This window comes from Eptatretus burgeri, chromosome 8, assembly GCF_056783735.1.
Source record: "Eptatretus burgeri isolate ZD-2024b chromosome 8, Ebu_testis_v1, whole genome shotgun sequence".
NCBI classification, from domain to species: Eukaryota; Metazoa; Chordata; class Myxini; order Myxiniformes; family Myxinidae; genus Eptatretus; species Eptatretus burgeri.
Genome location: NC_140968.1, coordinates 25,185,413 through 25,191,231, shown reverse-complemented (window position 1 = coordinate 25,191,231; position 5,819 = coordinate 25,185,413). Strand labels below are relative to the sequence as shown.

Sequence of the window (5,819 nt, the reverse complement as noted above, 5' to 3'; positions counted from 1 at the left end):
ATTTGTTCTTCTGATAGGGACGTGTTCTCGTTTGATACTTGAGAAATAGCCAATAGCCAACGTTTTGTCCACCATTTGTTCTGCTTATGACTGACTCGGTTATGGGTTCTTGAGGCCTTTCAGGCTTATTTGTTGGGAGAGTTGTTGTGGAAGTGCAGCTCATACATATGTTAATGAGGGGCTGATGACGCGTTGGTTTGGCGTATGTATAATAAAGTAGTTCCATCATGGCTGCTCACTGAGTGGGTGTGTCGAAATCATTCCGTTATTCGGTTACTGTTGCAGCACCAATGAAAAAGAAAACCATTTAAACATTTCATTCAGTACATCCTTCCATTTATTTGCCTCACAAAACAAGTCTTGCTGAGGGTCTGTAATCTTTGATTGCTGTTTGTTGTTAAATTTGTAAATGTTTACAATTTACACCTTGTTGCTGCAAATGATTATAAATAACAACTACTGCGGAACTAGTACTGGGCCGTACTTTAACCCTCTGATCCTTCCATATGATCCGTTCTCCCGTTTTCTTGTTCCCGTCAACAACATTTAATTTATCGAAGTTTTATTCTTCTGAATTTTATCTCCTTCATCCTTGTTTAATCAAACGTGACAAGTGGGCGGTGTATGAACACAACGAATTTCGGAGCACAAGTCGCCTTTTACTTCATAAACCAACGTTCTGTTTTTCCATATTATTAATCTTCTCTCTTTGAGTTAAAAATTTTTTTTTGCCGTTTTTAACTTCTCATTGTCGATTTTAAACCCTTTTGTAATGATGACGAACTCTGTGAAATCAACCAATCAGCTTTGCAAACGATCGCGGGGAGGAACACGTTAGCGCTTGCTTCATTCACACACACTGGGCGAATAGGTAAGAATGTTGTGTGTTGTTCGCCAATGCGGTTCATGTCATAACCCCGTCGCCGTTGTTTCGCCATTGACATTGGCCAATCCACGACGCTGCTCGTAATTATTTCCTTTTCGGACATTCATGTTTGTTTCCCCGATCTTGTCGCCTGGGCGATACCCATTAGACATTAGGAGCACACAGCACACATCAAAAGATGAGGTATCGCGTTTCTTTTCTGCATTCTTTTGATTGAACAACGATTTTTCGATAACAGAAAAATTCTGCATCACAACGTTTTGCATCCATATATAAAAAAATTAAAATAAAATAAAAATATATTTGTATTACTAAAACTCTCATCTTGTGTGTGTGTGTGTGTGTGTGTGTATATATATATAAATATATATATATATATATATATATATATATATATATATATATATATATATATATATATATATATATATATGTATTGTTACGGTTGTGGAAATTCGCATTACACCATAAAGGGCCCTCAGGTGAGATATCTCCATAGGTACATGTGTGGTTAGCCCAAACCCGTTGTATAGAGGGAATTTATGTGATCCATCTGGGCTGCGACGCTTTGAGTTAGTCGTTTTTCTTTTTCTATCTTTTATTTCAAACAAACAGCATCTCAACAACCATGCCATCCCCATCACAGCGCCAACCACACTGCAACCACGCCACCTCCAACATCTCCGCTACCACATCTTCGCCACTACGTCCGCTTCTGATCGGAAAACAAAGGCGCCAAGGAGGGAACTGCGAGGATGCGCAGGTTTCCCCGCCTGTTTCTCCCATTTGACTTCCCCGCGCTTTGGAGTGGAGGAGGGGCGATGCAGGTCAAAGGTCAAAGGTCATGTGAAGGAGGGGTCTCATTTTGGGGGAATAATTCTCTGACCCAGAGCCAAAAACTGACTCCCCCGGCCCCCGCACGGGGCGGGGTGGAGGGAGGGCATGAGGGAACGCCCTTTTCAGGAACCCTCTCGAAGGAAGGTGGAACCGAGAGGGGGACGGGGCGAAGGGCGGAGCCCTACGCTATAAAAGACGGACATGGCCGGGGCACTCGCGCGCCTCTTCCTCTTCAGCCTCTTCCTTTTCGTCTTGGTTGGTGGTCTGGTTGGTCTTCGGTTGGTTTTTGTCGAGAGTTGGTCTTCGGGAAGAGGTCCTGCGCCCGCGGCTTGGCGAGAGGCCCTGTCACGAAGGCACGGACAGGAGACGCGGCAGCGCCCGTTGTGAGGTGGACCTGCGCGTCCAGACGGGGAGTGCCGGAGAGGGTTCGCCGGCTGCGAGAGAGGTCGGGGCCAGGCGTGACCACGCTGACAGTCGTGGGAGAGGGACTCACCAGCCATAAAAGGGAAGTCGCGACTTCTTTCTTTCTTTTCCTTCCTTTGCTTTATGTATAAATGTGTGTGTTGGCGCCGTCTGTGAAGTAGAACTGTGGAAGTGTTGCCATGTGTCGGTCGTAGTCGGTTGTAGCTCTGCATTTGCTTTTGTTGCATGACTGTTTTAACTGTTATATGTGCATTTTTGACTGTATGGCTGTATATACGTGCTTGTCTGTGTGTGTGTGTGTGAATAAAATGCTTGCTTGTTGAACTGTTCCCGCTCTGCTTCGTCTCTTTTCCTTTTTATTGACCCTCCATCTTGCATCACGTAAGAGGTTCCTAGTGGGTGCAACATCCCAGTAATTAATCGGAACCGTCAAGGCTGACGATAACACCGCTCGGTTATCACTGTAGCACGGAACGGACCGCTTAAGCGGTTCGTGTCCGGAGTCGGCCTGTGGCGTGGTACGATCGCCTGGTCGACCATTCGCACAGGTACTTAGGTAGATCGAATTTGGCGAGCAACCCTATCCTGCGCGGGTGGCCAATTGGCACGATCGTGGTGAGGTTAAACCCCCACCCGTGACTAGCTCCCAGCGTTGTTCCGAGAGGGTCATGACTCAATTGTCCGTCCGGTGGGCGACGTGCCGCGATTCGAGTTACGTGGCCGTTCGCACGCTGGCGGGCGTGAATTCGCAACAGTATGTATGAATGTGTGTGTATATATATGTATATATGTATTGTTACGGTTGTGGAAATTCGCATTACACCATAAAGGGCCCTCAGGTGAGATATCTCCATAGGTACATGTGTGGTTAGCCCAAACCCGTTGTATAGAGGGAATTTATGTGATCCATCTGGGCTGCGACGCTTTGAGTTAGTCGTTTTTCTTTTTCTATCTTTTATTTCAAACAAACAGCATCTCAACAACCATGCCATCCCCATCACAGCGCCAACCACACTGCAACCACGCCACCTCCAACATCTCCGCTACCACATCTTCGCCACTACGTCCGCTTCCGATCGGAAAACAAAGGCGCCAAGGAGGGAACTGCGAGGATGCGCAGGTTTCCCCGCCTGTTTCTCCCATTTGACTTCCCCGCGCTTTGGAGTGGAGGAGGGGCGATGCAGGTCAAAGGTCAAAGGTCATGTGAAGGAGGGGTCTCATTTTGGGGGAATAATTCTCTGGCCCAGAGCCAAAAACTGACTCCCCCGGCCCCCGCACGGGGCGGGGTGGAGGGAGGGCATGAGGGAACGCCCTTTTCAGGAACCCTCTCGAAGGAAGGTGGAACCGAGAGGGGGGCGGGGCGAAGGGCGGAGCCCTACGCTATAAAAGACGGACATGGCCGGGGCACTCGCGCGCCTCTTCCTCTTCAGCCTCTTCCTTTTCATCTTGGTTGGTGGTCTGGTTGGTCTTCGGCTGGTTTTTGTCGAGAGTTGGTCTTCGGGAAGAGGTCCTGCGCCCGCGGCTTGGCGAGAGGCCCTGTCACGAAGGCACGGACAGGAGACGCGGCAGCGCCCGTTGTGAGGTGGACCTGCGCGTCCAGACGGGGAGTGCCGGAGAGGGTTCGCCGGCTGCGAGAGAGGTCGGGGCCAGGCGTGACCACGCTGACACTCGTGGGAGAGGGACTCACCAGCCATAAAAGGGAAGTCGCGACTTCTTTCTTTCTTTTCCTTCCTTTGCTTTATGTATAAATGTGTGTGTTGGCGCCGTCTGTGAAGTAGAACTGTGGAAGTGTTGCCGTGTGTCGGTCGTAGTCGGTTGTAGCTCTGCATTTGCTTTTGTTGCATGACTGTTTTAACTGTTATATGTGCATTTTTGACTGTATGGCTGTATATACGTGCTTGTCTGTGTGTGTGTGTGTGTGTGTGAATAAAATGCTTGCTTATTGAACTGTTCCCGCTCTGCTTCGTCTCTTTTCCTTTTTATTGACCCTCCATCTTGCATCACGTAAGAGGTTCCTAGTGGGTGCAACATCCCAGTAATTAATCGGAACCGTCAAGGCTGACGATAACACCGCTCGGTTATCACTGTAGCACGGAACGGACCGCTTAAGCGGTTCGTGTCCGGAGTCGGCCTGTGGCGTGGTACGATCGCCTGGTCGACCATTCGCACAGGTACTTAGGTAGATCGAATTTGGCGAGCAACCCTATCCTGCGCGGGTGGCCAATTGGCACGATCGTGGTGGGGTTAAACCCCCACCCGTGACTAGCTCCCAGCGTTGTTCCGAGAGGGTCATGACTCAATTGTCCGTCCGGTGGGCGACGTGCCGCGATTCGAGTTACGTGGCCGTTCGCACGCTGGCGGGCGTGAATTCGCAACAGTATGTATGAATGTGTGTGTATATATATGTATATATGTATATATATATATATATATATATATATATATATATATATATATATATGTGTGTATGTATTACTAAAACTCTCATCTTGTGTGTGTGTGTGTGTGTGTGTGTGTGTATATATATATATATATATATATATATATATATATATATATATATATATATATATATATATATATATATATATATATTTATATATATATATATATATATCTATGTATTATTAAACACTCATCTTGTGTGTGTGTGTGTGTGTGTGTGTGTGTGTGTATATATGTATATGTATATGTATATATATATATATATATATATATATATATATATATATATATATATATATATATATATATATATATATATATATATATATATATACAGTAGACTAGGCGTAAGTCGTCACCTTCGGGACCAAGAAAAAAGTGACGACTTCGACATGTGACGACTTGCGCGTATGCGAACATTCATGATGACTGTGGGGTGAAGGATGAAGTCGCGCGTGGCCTGGACATGTACGTGTGAGAGGGCGCAGCAGTCTCTAAGCCGGCTATTGTACCAAAAGGGAAACACAATCCTTGGGGCATCGGTGGGGGTTCATTGGTGAGTTGGAAAGTGATCAAGCAAAGATGGAATTAATGAATCACTTTATCAAAAGTAACGATAATGAACAACTGTAAGACAACTCATATACCATCGGTGATGGTATATGATCATCGACAAATGTGAAATGAATGGCTGTTAGAATCCATTCATTGGAATGAATGGAGAATGAGTTTTCATATAGAATGAAAACTCATATACCATCGACAAATTACATGACACACAGTCATCGTGATGACTACCACTCAATACCGATGTGAAAGTGAGTGCGGTGATGTACAAAACAAGCCAATATAATATAAAACCATGATCGGACTTCAACACTAAGCCCGATCGATCCATTACTCCTTCACCAGAGACTGCATTGCGTAGCCTGTCTACCTCTTCAGATGCATGTGGGACGGCACCACGCTGACTGAGCTGAACGCAGTGCAGTTATAAATAGCCTATCACTGGCAGTGTACACCAATGAGCGCGCATCACGATTCCATGAAATCGGGCTTCTCACAAGGCAGCAGTTCCGTGTGACGAGTCAGGCATGGAAATTTACTTGAGTTTCCATTTCGCGGGAACGGACATCTGACGACTTAGACGAAGTGACGACTTAGAGATGACGACTTACAGACTTTATTCAAAGGGATTTAACATTAGATAAATTCGGGACTTTTTGAC

The 5,819-nt window shown here is 46.1% G+C and overlaps 1 protein-coding gene across 2 annotated transcripts in view; it reads left to right on the top strand.

The window, feature by feature from the left end:
- Window positions 1-719: 719 nt before the first annotated feature.
- NUTF2 (nuclear transport factor 2) overlaps window positions 720-5,819 on the top strand; it is a 50,436-nt gene continuing 45,336 nt past the window's right edge. The window contains exon 1 of one of the 2 annotated variants that reach the window (XM_085891211.1): window positions 720-871. The gene's annotated coding sequence lies outside the window, so the exon portion shown is untranslated. The remainder of the gene's footprint in view (window positions 872-5,819) is intronic. The other variant, XM_085891217.1, reaches the window with a different exon arrangement.